The sequence below is a fragment of the Nilaparvata lugens genome, chromosome 6 (assembly GCF_014356525.2).
Source record: "Nilaparvata lugens isolate BPH chromosome 6, ASM1435652v1, whole genome shotgun sequence".
Lineage (NCBI taxonomy): Eukaryota > Metazoa > Arthropoda > Insecta > Hemiptera > Delphacidae > Nilaparvata > Nilaparvata lugens.
Genome location: NC_052509.1, coordinates 16,701,292 through 16,719,548, shown reverse-complemented (window position 1 = coordinate 16,719,548; position 18,257 = coordinate 16,701,292). Strand labels below are relative to the sequence as shown.

At 34.0% G+C, this 18,257-nt stretch overlaps 1 protein-coding gene across 3 annotated transcripts in view; it reads left to right on the top strand.

The window, feature by feature from the left end:
• Positions 1–1,584: 1,584 nt before the first annotated feature.
• The window catches only part of LOC111044338 (beta-1,3-galactosyltransferase 5-like), a 61,486-nt gene continuing 44,813 nt past the window's right edge, over positions 1,585–18,257 (top strand). For 2 of the 3 annotated variants that reach the window (XM_039430263.1, XM_039430262.1), the window contains exon 1: positions 1,585–2,189. The gene's annotated coding sequence lies outside the window, so the exon portion shown is untranslated. Of the gene's footprint in view, positions 2,190–14,237; positions 14,301–18,257 lie in introns of all 3 variants that reach the window. The other variant, XM_039430265.1, reaches the window with a different exon arrangement.

Genomic DNA, 18,257 nt, shown 5'->3' with positions numbered 1-18,257 from the left:
CACTACAATGTAACAAAAGGAATGAAGACATAATATGCCAAGAATTTTGAGGATACATTTTAGTACGTAGATACTGAAGACTTCTCTGAGTCCTATTCAAATTCTCTGCAAGTCAAGTGGGTAACTGAGTTCTGTATTGATTTTTCGATTTTCTTAGATATGAAAACTTCAGATGGAAATTGATGAGAAATCGCATTCATTCAAATGCTAATCGTTAAATAATTATTATTAAACGAAAGTCCAAAGTTAATCGCTGTAAACCATCCCCGAAATTAATTCATCGAATTTTCACCTATATGTTAACCCCATTGTCAATATTTGCAGTACCTAGCAGAAGTCTTCGGGGTTGGTTTACAGCAATTAACTTTGGATTTTCGAATTTTCATCTCCCTGTTGTAAATATTTGCAGTAGCAGAAGTCTTCAGGGTGACTTACAGCGTTTAACTTTAGATTTTCGTTTAATAATAATAATAAAAACTTCAATTGGAAAAAAGCTGTAAGCCTGTAAGCTATTCGTAAATTCGTATGACATGCGAATAGAAAATTGTATTGAAAAGAATCAAATATGCACCGAGATTTGACTAAAAAAAGATTTTAAACTTTTGTCAAATTTGGAGGTAACTTCGAATCTAGCTCTCTCCACTTTAGTCTCTCCATCTAATTTCCTCACTCACACCTCTCTCTATACACTCACATTCGTCTATTCATCTTTACTCCTTTGTAGATTCTTGATGTACTTTATCAATTTCTTTATCGCCACTCTCTTCTATCGCTTTCTCTCTTCAGATTTATGAAAATTTGTTGTATACAGAAATAATAACGAGTTGAAAAGCATTCTTTTATACGCAGTTCAATTACCTACTTTACAATGTCTCAAACTGGAAAGCGACAAGAAGCAGCTAGTTACAGGCCATGTATAAATTGTAGATCCACAATCTTCTATGGAATGATTTATGTTACAAGTAATAAAAGTATTTGGATGGTATTAATACTATAGGAATTATCTTGATCTTGAAGAAGCTATATGAGAAGCTAGTTATTTGAATTTTTTAAGTAAGTTAGGTAGGTACCTAACTAATTTAATTTTATATGGCGAGAGCGAGACATCATCATCATCTCACACTCACGACATAATAATTAATCGGTAGACTACACGTTTTTTGCGAAAATAATAAGGAGGGAGTCCAGGGAGGAGGATATTTAATATGATTTCTTGTGGAATCCTGCTCACAAAAATCTACCTATTTGAATTTAATTATGAATTAGGTTACGCATAAAATATATCTCCCGGTTGCATAAAAGTCTATTAAATTAGTGTGATTAAATGACGACAGATAAATGCTACAACAACCAATCAGAGAAGTCGAAGACGTCTTCAATCAGCACTTTTTCATGCTCAAATTCAATAAAATTTTTGTGTTTGCAACGAATTTATCTTGGTTTATTTTCTTTTTACTTTTTCATGACTATCTATATATTATATTAAAAATTTCTGAAAACCCGCCTTATTGAGAGTTTATTCTGACAGACTGCTAGCCTATGTGACGAATCATTGTATCAATAATACAGTACGTATAACTTTAACATATATGAATTTAATAAATCCAATAAATTATAACCATCTACCACACGCAATGTAAACGGGAATTACATTTTTAGGTACTTATGTACTACTTTGGTTTGAATTTACGCTCCTAACGTATTCGTCAAGTTGGTAAACTTGAAAAACAGTGACCGGTGTGGATGATGGTAGGGGCAACGGTTTTTAGCTGATGCTGTGGTGGTGGGGATGGATGATGCCGCGCCAAACCAAGCCAGTCCTGTGTCTTTGCGGCGATCGGCGTCAGTCTGAGTCTGAGGCCTGGGTGTAGCGGGGTCGGGGTGTTGGCTCATGCCGTGTTTAGAAGCTCGTGGCTTTTACTACTGTATGTTAGTTTATGCGTGTAAATAAATGAAAACATCTCCAGTTTTGTCAAAGTGCTGTGCCAAATGAGTGTGCTCCAATCCTGTATTCGAAATTTGTTGCTGTGATATGTGTTTTTGTAGAATAGTTTGCAGCATCCCGAAAACAGGTCCAGTTCTTCATCTCCGGCTCACAACATACAATCGATATCTGCCCGGCTTCCAGCCAAACGGCTCCTTTTTGACCTAGAAACAACTTTTTGCATCAACTTCATCGTCAATAAAAGGTAAATCTAATTTCCCTATTCATAAATTAACTATAAGTATAGGTAACGTTCAGTGGCGTTCGGTATCCAGAAAAGAGTCGGGTGGAATCATGACATTGGCATGGAAACGACCTAAACTTAGGGGCGACACCGGAGAGTTATGGATAATTTTGAGAATATACCTTCAATCGGATGCGAATCTATACAATTTCCACTTTAAAACTAACAACTATTTATTCCATTCAATTTTTTTGTGTTCAGTAGGCTACTTACTATCTTGATTCTCTCATGACAATTTCATAGACCTATAGTTTTTTGATTAAATAATAAATAGAATGAAATTCAATAACTTGGCTTATAATTTTATTAGTCATTCAAAAGTTTTAAAAAATAATAATGGTGTAGTAGCCCTGAATAGGCCTGCTCATTATTAGATAGCATAATTTTGGCTCCAAACCAATTTTTAAACAATCTAACATCATAGGTTTAGTTAACTTAACTTGATTCACAATTTTTTCAAGTTTCCATGATTTTTACTTTAGTGATCGAACCTATCTATATTAATTTGGGGATATATGTAAAATATATCTAAATTTCTAATTTATTTTGGACTCAAAATTGGACAAAACTTATGAAGTGATTAACATAATTTACCTATGAAAACCTATTTTTGGACAATTTCTATTCAAATTTGGGAAAGGAACAATAGGCTTGAAGCCTAAAACTGTTCAATCATTCATAGTTGAGAATGATATTGTATCTATCAATGTATTTAATAGATTGAATGAAATGAATAAATTTCGCAAATATTGGGGGATGTGTCTCCCCTGTCATCAGTGGAAACAACGCCCCTTGATCATGATCATAACTAGGAAATTTTGGGGGTAAGCCTTACTCTCTAGAATAATCTGCTGGAAGCCGGTGGAGCATGTAGGAGTAGGATATCAACTGCTATAGGCAGTCACACTTTTCAACCACATGCATCATGCATGAAACTAAATAAACTATGCTACTTTGATTTTCTTTATAGCCTAATAATAGAATGATGGTGAAAAGTAACAAAATTTATGGGTACTCTTGAAGTGCTGATTGTAGTTTCCGGTTGTAGTCCCTATGCACTTACCACGTCCCTATTTATCTTATAGTTCCTAACCTACGCACCCACTATAACATACCACTTATCGTCTATCTCATAATTATCATTCTCTTCTCATCACTTATATATTTATTTGTTTGGCTTATGCTATAAGTTACAATATTGAGAAATAACATTAAAAACTACCGTAATTAATAGCTGATCCGGCCACAACAAACGTTAGGTCCCATTTAGGGTGGGGGATATATTCCCATATCCCCCATATCCCATGTATGGGGGATATGGGAATGTATTCCCCCTGGATACATAAATGGTAACTTTACTTCTTATGACTTAGAACACATACAGTACCTTAATTTTTTAAAATTGCAATCACGTGTGAGTTCATGACATGGTTGTGTTGTCCATCTTTTCCGTTGATAGATCCATTTATTTCTTATTAGGCTCGTATTAGAGCGAACGCATTTTCCGCTACCGTACCCTAAAGGTACCATATTTTTATTTTATAAGTATAACTTTATTACAGTATTGGCATTTATTTAGTTTTGACTATTTTGGAATTTTTGCACTATAAATGCATTCAATTTAATATAGGCCATATAATATTCATTTAGTCAATATTATACATTCGGACACTAGGCTGGGATACCAGTGAAACACCAGTGGTGCCTGTGTATAAAGAAATCTTGGACACTAGTGAGACACCAGTGGTATCCAGGCGTTGTCCCGGATGAGATATCATCCGGACACCAAAATGTGTTGTACCGTATGGTATCTCAAGTGTAATGAGCGCAATGAGAAATATAAAGGGGTGTGTGCAGGTCGAAGAGCGGCCAGGAGTTCAGAGTTCTAGGGGGAGGGGTGTTTAGAGGATACAGAGCGGATAATGCTTCGCCATCCACTTGATGTACCACTGGACCTAATTACACATTACACGATATTGGTGTCCCTTTCTATCACTGGGATATTGCACATCCTATTTTTTCAAATTATTTTACACCTTATTTTAATTAATCCCTATTATAGTTTCAAAAACTATTATGGAAATCTTCCACTATTGTCATCAAGAATATCGTATATATATTGAACATCTCCCACCATCTCAAAGTTAAATTACTTTAGAAGATTGTTGAAGTGAAATTATGTCACTCTTGATACAACCGCATTATTATGACACAAGAGTGATGTTATCTAGCATTGTTACTTGTTGATTACATAAATTTAATTAGATCATCACCGGTAGTAGTAGCAAGACTTGATTGTCTTGGATTGTAATAAATTAAAATTAAATCAGAGAGTTGATTCATAAAGTGCAAATTCTAAAGTTCTGGTTGAATGGATTGGATTCATTATGAAAATATAAAGAAGAGCTTCTGATCATTTTGCACTCTGATAAATTTTGTTCGGGTGATAGGCTACAGATCGTGAAAATATTTGGAAGAACGTGTGTAAAGGCTGCAGTGGAGAGATTGTTCTACGGTAAGTGTACTAAAAAAAGAGAAGAACGAAATTAGGAATCAGCAAACTTTTCAAGGTTGGCATTTTATTGTCTGTCTCTGAAATAGTTCAAGTGACCTTGTTTCACCTGCTTGTCTTGATTTTGTATGTATCTTATTCACTGTTGATTCTTTGTATGGCAGATAATTGTTGATAATCAATTTCTACTGGATAGACATGATTAATTCACTGAGATATTGTTTAATTGGATAAGTGCTATTATTTTTATTCATACAGTTGACTGTTGCTTCATTTTTTATGAATTTTCATAATCAAATAGCTAGATGAAATTAAAATTAGTTTAATGTTGTACCGTCATTAATTTTCAAAAAGTAATTGACCAACTCAAGACATTCATTTGTTCTATGAAGACAGATTTAATGGTTAGCAGACCTTACCAAAGGAATGCTAACCTTACCAAAGCAAAATTTAGTGCGATAAACTAATACCGTGATACGAATTTCGATATGATAAATTAATATCGTTGGGAATTCTCACCAGTTATTATAGAAAGTAACAACTTTTTCTAGTTTAATCTGTCTTAAAACGGTACATTTTCCAGTACGGTATGTTATACCAGAGACAGACGATTATAGTACGCGTCCCGTAGCTTGCCTCCGTGACTTTGAAACGGCATATTATTGGCAAGGTATGGTTCGCGGGATGATATTCCTACTTTTGTAAAACATGCGCTCCAGAGTACCTAGATCCCTAGATGGAGGAAGCTCCCTACAGATGTTCGATGTTTTTGAACGGGTAGTATAGTAGTCTAGTGGCTCTCCGCCGACAGGCAAGGCTACAGGACCCGGACTGTACTACAAGGTATCTTTATCTTATTAAACGGTATCTTTACTCTTTGGTTATACTTTGAGAAGTAACTTATTTATCAATATACTTTGAGAAGTAACTTATTTATCAATAGTTCTCAACTATTTCAATTTCAAACATTCCATTCTCAGTGAAAACACTGCAGCCATTCACCGAAAGGCCAAACCGATCCAGGAATGCGACAATGGAAAAATTAGCTGTAGGCGACAAAGCGACAAATCCGTCACTAATCCATAACTGCACTGGTCGCCGCCTCAAGTGAGAAATGACAAGAATCAAGTCCCATAACGGTCATGCAGAATTTGACAGCACCATGCTCAATCGACTGAGAGAAAGTGTGTGTGCGTGCGTGCTTGCGCGCGCCTAGAGACACAACACAGAAGTAGAAGAGAGAGAAGAAAAAGAGGAGAATTGAGAGAATTTGTGAGCGGAGAGAAGGAAAAGAGAGGAGACAGATCACAGAAAGAAAATAGAAGGGAATTGAGAATTTGTGAGGGGAGAGAGGAATGTGGGAGTGTGGACCAGAACTGTTGCTGTCTACTTTTGGGTGAACGATTTTTTTCGAAAATTCTTTCGCTGTGAATAGTGTGTTTTTGTATGTGGGAGGGTCCTAGTGATAAGAAAAAAATAAAGAAGAAGGCGAAGAAGAGGATGAAGATAAGAATAGAGCGGAAATCGAAAGGTCTGGTACAAAGAACATCAACACTAGGCTTATACATGAAACGTTTCTGAACAATAAATCACTGGAATAGAAGAAGTTGATGGAGAATGTTTCTGATGAAGAAAAAGAAGATGGTGATGATGAGACTGAGAGAAAGGAGAGACAGAAGGAGAAGAGAGAAGAGTGATGGTGTTTTGTATTGAACTAAAATGAAATGAGAAAAAATGAAAATATTTGCCTATTAGAAATAGCGCTGAAGTATGTATGCAAGAAATAAGAATGTAAATAGGAAGATCTTTTCATGTTTAAATATTGTAAAAAAATTTCCAGCAATTATAAAATCAAAATAAGGTACTGACTAAAAAAAGGTGTAATTTCTTACTTGAATGACAATTGGGAGCTCCCTACATTGACAAGAAAGATGTTGTAACCCACTCAGTTATTACTTTCAAGGCGAAGATTTTTGTCTAACACTTATTATTGCAGAACATGATTTCTTGATGAAGTAATTACGCCACACGTTTTACTAAATTGACAAATTAAACAGTCATTGTGTGCTTTGTTTCACGTCCTCGCTTTCTGTCATCGTCATGTTAGTCATTGACCATCAGATAATATCTGTAGTGATGATCAATTCGTCCATAGGTTATTTTTCATTCTGATGCAAGCTACATCAAAGCTGTAGTGAAGGTGAATAATTGATTTAATTTTATTTCTATTCAACCAAGTAATTTGTTTAGTACATTTTTTTATTCAATCCGATTTTTTCCTAATATTAGCTCGAACTATTATTCTGCTATTGATCTTTTCTTGACAGGTACACACGTTTTGATTGGAATTAGAGATTTTTGAAAATCTTTAAACAATTAAGCACTATTGGTCCAAGAATTTAATTTTTTCCTGAATAGATCTAGTAATAGTAGTAAGATCTAAAATTTAGTAATAGCTAGTAAGATATTAAGTAAAATTTAGTAAGATCTATTTAGTAATCTATCTAGAATAGTAAATCCAGTTCTATCTGGACTTTTGAAAAAATCTTGGAGAAGGGAGCAAATCAGTTGAAATATGTGCTCTTAATATTATAATTTGATGTGAGTGTATGTGAGGCAAGATAAATTATATGCTTTTTTATTTTCTTGAAATTAATTTTTACAGTATTTAATTGTATTTTTAATTTAATTTGGTTCATATTGTGTCTTTTTGGTTTATTTTATCATAATTAATTGGTTATCTCTTTTTGATTCATAGTTCAGGAAAGCTATCTTTTCTTAAATTTATACAAATTTTGACTAGCTTTGTCTGTTATTATTTTGTAGTATAACGATATCCTGACAGCTTTATTCTGTTGAAGTTCTTCACTTTTTTTCAACTAGCACATGGTGGCCGATAGTAATGCTATTGAAGAGTGAAACATATTATAAACCGAGCACTACAGAATATTAAAATGCCAAGTTGAGAATAAAAGCTGAACAGAACTGGCCATGCTGTCAGGCCATTACCATAAATTAGTTAACCAAATGCCAACTACTGGCTTGCCACAAGCAACGCTAGTAGGCACTCTTGCCCCCCTAATATAAATCTACCTAGAGTAATAATCAACATGTGGGGTGGCTTGGGGCACATTTCAGTACAGGGTTTAATTTAAACCATGGTTAAGGGGTGCTAAAACCATGGTTTGCTTCGGGGCGTATCATTCTCACTAGCTGTCTCCTCTTTCCGGTTTGTGTGTCTTTGTCCATGTCATGCACGCAATTACAGCGTTTAATTATTGCATGCACTAATGAAACCATATCAAGCCACAATATGCATGCTTTTATTCCTTTCGGCACTACCCGCTCTGCTCCATTTAATAAATTAACAGGAAAGGACATTTTTTACAAAAATAAATTGGTTAATGGATTAAATTTATTTTTCATGCACAGTGGGTATACACAAATTAAGATACTACCAATTTCATCGTATGATCACTTGAAATAATATTGATTATTATCTCGTGAGGAATATATTGTTTATATCCTAAAACTATGTGGAAATGGAGATTCTTCTAACTCAGTAATATAACTTGATGCATTAGGATGAGGCTACGATACTGTTATGCTGATAGCAATAGGACGAGTAATGATGGGAATGAATCTAGAGCTTTAGGTGAGTTCCAAGCTCCTGAGAAAGAAATTTTGAAGCTCACAAATCATCATATTAATTTTAGCGGAGCTGGCTCATTTGTTCACTCATTCAACGGGAGTAGCAGATCCATTTCTCTTATCTAATCTGAGCACAACCACTAGCATGCGTTCGCCTAATTCCAAGTCTAAAGCAGGCAATTCACTATCCGATTAGTTGCACTATCTAGTCTAGTCAACTATGTTGGATCACTTTCAGGGCCACTAGTTGGATCTTTCACCACTCACGCTCCGACTTGTTCTCCAACTTTAGTATAATCTAGTCAATAGAAAACAAAGGCTAGTAGGATTTCGGATCTTTGTGTTGGACCTCTAGTTGATCCAACTTGACCAAATACGACAACAACCCCATTCACGGTCCGACCTGGAATCCAACATTGAATGTTGGTCTACAAGTTGGACAACAAATCAGATAGTGGATGGCCTTCTTTATTTATTTATGTAGGTACGCATTTCATTCAAATAATATGTGTTACGAAGCTTCGCAACTTCAGTCGGCTTAACGCTGCTTCAAGTCGTGGGCTTCAAACTAACCAATTATATTTCCCTTTGAATTGAAATATTGTATTTGAATTGCATTTGGATTTGAAAAGTATCATTTTTTTTCATAGTAGCAAGAGGAGAGAAGTACTGTAGATACACCAATACAAAATGGTTTAGTTTTCAGGTTTTTAACCCTTGATATGGCCCTTGTTATTGGATAATTATTGATTTGAAATTCCATTAATATTAAATTACTTGAATATTTGGGTCAGGTTTCTGCACAGCTAAATTCGTAATGAATCTTGCAGCCTATCCACTAGTAGCCTATAGTTGGATTTGTGGTTAAAGGAAAGGGACCGTTAGTAACTATACCGTTGCAATTAATACTAATTATCATTCAGCTATTATTGAGGTAGTGATAGGAAGGAGTATTGGGACACCTAAAATGGTAGTCAATGGTAACCTATGACGTCATCAGCATAGCTCTTAACTTGGTTGATTAGCAAACGGTGAAGTGGCATCGTCAATAAATTCATCAATTATTCGCCAGTAATGAGCATTGTTCGGCTTCCTCAAGAATCGATGTGAAACTGTGACGCGGATGGCTTCACACTTTCTTCTGGTCAGTGACAATTTAATAAATGCTGGAAGGACATACAGGAACAATAGGAAGAAGAAGAGCGGAGAATAAGAAGACAAGGAAAGACTAAGGAAAAACAAGAGGAGGGAGAAGTAATGAGAAACAGAAGAGATGAAAGAACGAAGAGGAGGAGGAAGCAGAAGAAGAAGAAGATATGGTAGAACGAAGTAGAATTATTAGAGAAAGAAGAAGGAAAGATAAAGAAGTAGAAAACGTGGAAGGAGAAGAAAGTAGAAGAAGGAGGAGGATAGAGAAGGAAGTAGAACAAGAGGAATCTTAGAGCGGAGTTGTGGAGATAAAGCAAGAAAATAGATGTGATAAACTTGAGATTACTAAGTAATAAAATCAGAGCTATAAAGGAATTACAAAGTTCAAATGAGAATTCACGACTGATACAGTGTTTGATGAGTTTAGTGAAAAGAGGCTTATTTTTAAGGAAAACACGAGGATGTAGTCAAATATCACAAATGTTTTTGGAAAGTAACAGAAAACATGTTTCAACACCTGTGGCATCATTTTCAGTGACACCGTGATATTTGACTGAAGTAAATAAATTCATGATATTTGACTATATCTTTGTGTTTTCATTTAGAATTTACGGAAATAATACGAGTATAAGGGAATAAGGATATAAATATGAAAATGATGTAAGAGAAGTGATTCGTGAGAGGTATAGAATTACTTGAATTAACCCAAAAATAGGATAAAGGGAATTAAATAAGAGACCTCTATAATATGCTTATTAAAATGTGAATAAGAATACTTTCCAAATAAGAACCTCCTGGTTCTAAAATCATAAGAAAGAAAAGATGGGAATTATGAAGACAGAAGGTGAATAAAAGTTTGAAGAGGTAGACATAGAGTAGACAAGGTACTTTTCATACTCTCTGGTGTTAGTAGCTGGCAATACAGTAGTAATAAGTGTCATCGATCACCTTCTCTCTATTCTATTTGCCCTCTTTATGGCCGATAGTCGAAGGCTAGAGTGGTGGCTTAAGAATCGTCTCAATAATAATTTATGAATGAGAGAACCCAGAACTGTTATGAGGTTGCACTTGACGCAATTCGCTGAAAAATTGATGCGGGTTGTCGGTAAAAATTACAGTATTGTCACTCAATACTTGAGTGGCGAATACTGTACTTATGTAGTGCATTGTGCATTTTCTAGCGAAAATTGCAGGGTGCTGCAGTGCTAGGGATCTTACAGTGATAGCGATGATCACCGACGTTCAGCCTTGCTATTATTTATTTAAAACTGCGTCATCGCTGGAAAACTGCGACTCGATTTGTTGGGGAAGTCTGCTTTTCTTCTTTTCGAAGTAGGGTGAGATTTGAATGATTCACAATAGAAATTGTTAAGAATAGGACCAATATTGGGTTCATTTTATCTATGTGCGAGGTAGAGATAAACCTGGATGCTTTTTAAACTAACAATAATGAGGACACTGCTATTAAAAGTCGACCTGTCATTATTAAGAGCACTGGGTGAGCTCAATGGGGTCAGTCTTAATATTTGATGAGGTCTTTCGAAACTTAACTTCACAAATTGAGATATCTTTAGAGTAGGACTACAGTACGGTTTATGTAAGTTTTGTTCAGTGTCTTGTAATATGGATCCTACATTCCTTGATGATGTTCAGAGCATTAATCTGTATCCGTATTTATGATTCTATTTAATATTTATACATATACTAGCTGGCCCGGCGAACTTCGTACCGCCAAAAAGACAATCTATCACATGTCACACTTGACTTTATTTGGTGAATCATAAAATTTATCTGATAATCAATATTTTCATTTACATCTCAATAAATACTTCCCATGTGCACAATGCTTTCATGGTTGTTGATTGTCAATAAATGGTCCAGGAAATATGCGATATACGATGAATCACACAGAATTCCATATTCTTTCCATCTTCTATTTTAGGATGAATATAAGCTAAGCTTAATTCAAAAAATCGTAAATTATTCTTTCATTCTTCAATAATTATTGAATGCAATATGAACAACTCTCTTTCATGGAGTGAATAATTTTTTCCAACATTTTTCAGTTTCTCAATGATAGGGTAGGCTACTGGATAATAATATTATTTGTATAGGTCTTCTAATGAACCATTATCTACCGCTGGTACCAATCAACTACACTTCATCTCCAAACTACCGTATTAAACACGGGTGACCTGTTTATTACAGCTGGTATCATAATTATCACAACATGATCTTGAATCATTATCATCTTTTCGTTCTTCGGTAGCCGCTCGGCCGACAATTTCGAAATCATAGGTCTGTAAAATGGATTAATAAATAATAATTATTAGTACCCCTATTCAAATTTCTGGTCAGAAACCATCCCCAATATTCACACAACATATTCCCAAAGTTTCATGCCGTTCTGTCAAGTAGTTTTCAAGTCTATAGGGAACAAACACACATATAGACATTCATTTTTATATAATTATATAGATTGTACAATAATTTGTTGCTTTTCACTCACCATTCAGTCGTGTAGTTTGTAGTGTAAAAGTAGTCTACTTTTTCTCTCTCCAGTTGCTGCGCATTCAGTAGTCATTGATGTTTCAAAAGCCTGCATTGATGCTTGTAATTGAACTTTTGGGATTGAGTATATAGGAAGTATTATTGTGATAGGAAGGAGCTTTATACTATACCTCTATAGTGAGGAGTTGTAAGAGGCCAATCTTGTAATTCCTTTCGTACAGTATCTTCTTCCTTCAAATAACTTCAACAGGAAATGTCTCGATGTCCTTGCTTCCTGTTCACATCGTGATGATAATCGTAATTATATTGTCAAGTACGGCAAGTGTTCTTATGTATCTTGTATCGTATAATAATTAGTACGAATCATTGATAATATGGATTGAGATAATCAAGTAGAATAATAGAATAACATAATCATTATTTAATACAAATAGATTTATACATTTTTTTGTTGTTTTCCATTATGTTATTGTAGACAAAATTGATAATAGCTTGATATTTGGGGAATGAATATTATAATATACGTGAAATAGGTTACTTTGTGATTTTTATCGATTACTCTCGTTTTAAAACTTCCAAGCTCATTCTAGCCCAAATAAGAGAATATCAGTTCGAGTGTTGTCTGAATGGGTACTCCTCTTATCTGGTAATTTGTAAGCTAATCGTGTCAAGTAAAACACAATCCATTATCTCTTTCTCTCGAAACTTCGTTTTTCACTTATCGTCACTAATGCGTGATTAGTTTCGTTATGAAAAACCGATGTGATTGAAATTTCTCAAGTTGTAGTAATTTGGAAAATTCCAACTTCAAAGGGAAACCCACTTTTTGTTTTTAGAGAATATTCTATGCTCGAAATATAGGTAAAGTATATTCCACCTTGAAGTGCTGATATTTCACAATATGAAAGGAAATTTTCTAAGTAGCTAGTTAATACTGTGACTGTGGTGGTTAGTAATCAACTCATAAAATAGCCTAACTGTCTTGGGAACAGGAAAATGTTTTCCCTGTTGCTAATCTGATAGATTATCCGAATTTTCACCAACCGAGAATTATTTTAAAAACGAAACTTGGTGAATAAATGGCCTAATTATTCTAACTAATTATTCAGTCGGAAAACCAAGGCTGAGATGTAAGGATGAAGTCTTGAAGGATGCAAGAAATATACCCCATGTGAGAAATTGGAGGGCGGAGGCAAGGGATCGAGATGGTTGGAGAGGCAAGATTGAGGAGGCCAGAGCTCGATTTGGGCTGCAGGGCCATCGAAGAAGAAGAAGAAGAAGAAGAAGAAGAGAAGAAGAAGAAGAAGAAGAAGAAGAAGAAGAAGAAGAAGAAGAAGAAGAAGAAGAAGAAGAAGAAGAATGAGACTCTTGAAAGATACTTTTCATAAAATGAAGATCACTGGGGGAATCTTTCATTAAAAATGAGAGTTTTAAAACTAACTGCTGACTGTATTCCACAGTGCTAAGATGCATATTGCTTAGATGTTCTACTATACAACTAAATCAATAATACATTACAGTAAAAAGAATACAATGATAAATATTCTATAGATAGATTTCAGATAGATTTCTACAGTGATGCAGATTTGATGCCTAGTGACATCGGATGGGTAGCTTGAAATCAGATGTATTTGTATTACGGGATTCATAAGTATATTTTTACTACTACTACTACTACTACTGAATTTCCATGAAAACACAACCTATTAAAAAAAGTTTTCTTGGCTCAAACACAATCCATTCATTGTTTTCTCTCTCTTTTTCACAAAACTGAGCTGAAGCTAATTTCAATGACAAATGACTTTGAAATAAGTTTACAAATTCAACTTGCTCATTAGAATATTGTAAAGCCACTGCAGTAGACTAAACAATGGGCGCTCATTTGAGCTTTTATGTGCTCTCTTTTTCAATTTCACTGCATTCTTGCTATTCTTCAAGATAATGAATAATATTGTTAAATTAGAACTCCGGTTTGCTGTTGCCCACAATAACTTGAAGGCGAACTGAGATCATATGATTATGATTGTTGTAATACACGTTTTATTTTCTATTCAATAACTGTTTTTCAATCTCTGAATTGATCATTATTACAGAATACAGCTGAATACAGAATTCATTATAGTAAGTAGTTTTCTCTACTTAGTATTATTTGAATAACAACTAATTTTACTTTCCCTTTGTTCCAGGTACTGTTGGAAGAATGGATTGACTGATTCAAAATGTTATCCTCTTATGGAAGAGCTCAATCTGTAAGTCTTATCTTCTTATTTAATAGAATATTTATCATTGTATTCTTTTTACTGTAATGTATTATTGATTTAGTTGGCATTACAGGTGCCTTCCTCTTCATTATTTATTCTGTAAATAATTTCATTGTATTTGACGTATTCTATTCTACTTTATTATAGACTATTGTATAATTTTGTTTGGCCTAAATACTAGTGATGAATAGAAAAGAATAACTGTTTTTTCCTTGCAATGAGTCGTAACTATGTTCTCTTCATGCAAATGCAAAAGTAGAAAACTCCAACACTTCTCTGTTTTTTGTTTATTGAGTATCGTTTCAATTGTTCTGCTGAATTTCAATGTTCTTTTCAGTAGAGAACAGTTCGTTCTCTACTTCGTTTCATATGCTTACGCTATTGTTTCTCTATGGTTAAACGTCGTTCTCTTCTTCGGAATCCACTATAGGAATGTGTTAATGAAAAAACTTACGGAAAGAACAATAGTCCAATTGAAAGCATCGTTTTCAAAAGCTTGATTCACTACCTTGTTTTGAAGAAACCGATTCGAAGAAATGAATATGTGATGTAAATAAATTTATGAATACTGCTTGCAAATGTTTAAAGAATAATAATATTGTTTTTTTCAGTCACCTTTTTCGAGAGTAGAATATTTCTATTGTGTTTGTGTGCATTATTTCTTATTTGAATTGCAATCAAACTGTACCATCAAAGTTCATCTCTATTCTAGATTTTCCACATGAATATATAATATAGTTGCATCTATTGTAATGTGTTACATTTCGAGTTTAAACCAACTGCTGATTATATCTAGCTCCGTTCGAACTGAGATGGCCCAAAGTTGTGTAAACGTGCATAGAATTTAGAAATACACATTACATGAGTGCGCAAATTTCTTTCAAAATTATTTGATTCAACTGTCTATTCACGATTATTATCTACTCCTACTTGGAGAGGAATAGAATCTGTTTACTTATATCTTGATTAGATGAGTTCTAAATATCCCAGCTTCTGTACCTCAATGGTTAATTTCCCAATAATAATTTTTTATGAAGGTTATCATTATTATGAGCCTTATTATTATTGTGTGATGACGTAAAATGATTCTATTTGAAATCAATATTGGTCCTATTGAGAAAGTCCCACACCTTTCCATCTCTATTGCCTTGAAATTTCTTCGACAAATTAATTCAAACAGGAAATAGTTCTAGAATGTCTCAATTTGTTGATGACTACTGTATAAATTGTTATATTACATTCGTTGATAAATTCATACCTTACTTCAATTTCTAAATACAGTACAGATTATAGACCTGATCGTCTTGCAACATATCACATGTCTTTCTTTGGTCTCGAGACAGAACTCACAAGTCAAACTTGATTTTTCTGGAACAAATGCGCCATCTTGCCCTCTAAAGTTGAGTGCTTTGAGACGCTTGAGTAGGACTTGAATAGCACTCAACTCAGTTCATATCAAGTTGAGAGAAAAGAGATAAGTCCAAAATTGTTCGCGAAACCTTGTTTGAGATGGATGCAAAAAGTACAAGGCTGTCTTCTCCAGGACTGGTCAGGCGAGTTTACTATGACAAGGCAAGGATGGACGTAAGGACTGCATACACTTTCCTTTATTGCATTTTGTGGGCAAAGAATCGTGTCTTCTTCGTTATTGGCAACTATTTCTATTCTTGGTACTCGCTCTGCTCCTTTCTCTCTAGTTATTCGATGTAGTGACATACTTGTGAAATAATGCTGCTGCAATCACGATAGGTCCCAGAATTAATAATAATGATCCTATAGTGATGCTATTAACTATCAATATCATGCTATAATGCTCTATTCAACAACATAAATTCGAAGTAATCAGAATAATAATCACGCCAAACAAGCTGCATTAATTCAGAAAATTACGTAGACCCCAAATTATTCGTATTTTGGATAAATGGATAGGTATTATTAGGCTACACTTAACTTTTATAATTATTTATTTATGCTATTCACATTATGTAAGGCTCGAAACACTTATATTCTAGTGAAGATTGCTAGATATCAATCCATGCTCCGATCTAATTCAGTCTGATTTTCTCTTTATAGAGTATTACGATATTCTGTTGTTGCTGATAGTAGAAGTAGGACGTTCCTCTTAAGATATCGAGAAAATATATTTTAAATTTTTGCTTCCTTGACTTCAAAAAAAAAGTTTGATATTATTATGAGATAGATAAAGCTCTTCCTATTTTTATTTAAATCTTTTCAACCCGAATGAAGGTACTATAATATTTTCTAAGCAAATTAATTTCCAAATAAGATACCTTTCAAGATGTAACTCGGTACAAAGTACCTTTATTTTGATGCGTTCAAAAGAAGGTTTTTTCTACTGTACTTGGAAGTAAAAGTGGTGGCTTATGGTTCAGCAACATACCGTACTCTACTGTGTTCTGTATGATAGTGCACTAAAATAACGGATCAAGACAGAAGGTAGGTTGACCAATTCAGGAACAGCAACAGGTTCCATTCAATGGAATGCAGTCTTTGATAGTAATCAGCCTACGCACAGGCATCTAATAATGCACTCTTATTTGTCCAATGAAGCAATCATACTTTTAGGTATGTCACAGGCATCGATCCATGGCCATTGATCATCTCATTAGTTTTAAATTGATTGAATTCATGTTCCAATCACTCTTCTCCAATTATTATTCATTTCATAACACAAGTTTCTATTAGATGTACTGATTGAGATTTTAATTAAATTGAGCTGGAATAATTGGTTCAAGCAAGGGTTGAGTAGACTATATGAAACGGGTAGAGAACTTGTTTTACTTCTTGTAAAAATAAATAAATGAAACCTACTTCTTTTCTGGACTTATTGCCTTCTTAAATCTTTCAACTTGAAAGAGGGAACTGTTCTTCCTCACCCTTGAATCCTATGTAAATAGTGTTTGAAAATACACTGAACTTACACATGGGTCTGATTCCTTAGACATAAATCTCTAGTAATTGATTTATCCTTCAAAGCGTCCGATTTCCAGATCTTTTAAGCGAAGAAAATGTCTGAGATAAGCTTCGTAAACTTTCCTCTTCACTGTGTGTGGTTCGCAATAAGTAATTTTTTTGTTTACAATATTCTGCATATCTGCATTCACTATTAGCAAGAATCGTTTATATTTAACAACCCTCAACCGTTATAATTTATACTGAGGAGTGTTTGGAAGATGCTTCAGTTTTTCTTATCTTATCACTGATGATAGTTTGTTTACGAATGCCAGAATTTATAGACCATTGTTGTAGATTCGTTTATTATAATGAATTTAGAACTTCATGGATACCTTTAGAAATAAAACAATTTGAGGTATAAGTTCGTGCATTAAAATTACCCAAATAATGTATTCATTTTTGTAAGCGTAGATCAGTAAAGTTTTTCCTTGTAGTAAAGTGTACGAAATTTTGGAAAATAGGCGTCAGTTATAAATGAAGAAAAATTAAGATTTGTAAAGTTGTAATTAGAGTAAAACACCGTTTAATATTTACTGTATGGGATTCAGTTGTGAATTCGATTAGAGTTGAATTTTTGGAAAGATTCATCATGTCTGATAAAGGATGCTGTTTGACACATCGCTAAGGAATGTGTTGTAAGTTTATGGTCCATAAACCCAGATTCTTTCTGTATGAGTAAAGATTTTCAGTCAGTAATACTAACTTTTATTGATTGATAACCTTTGGCGAGGAATGATTAACTCTTGAATTATTGTCAAGAATGTCATATCAATGCCTACTTCATTGAAACTTTGGAATAAATTGACATCATAGGTTACAAATTTTATATTCCTTTTTTATCGTGTTGGCAGCTTTAGATTTAATTTCGAACATGTGGTGATTGTACTTTTAGGGTTGATAATAGCTTTTATAGTTTCTTCATAATAAATTCATTGTTTCGTTTATCACGATGATGAATATCGTTTTCTC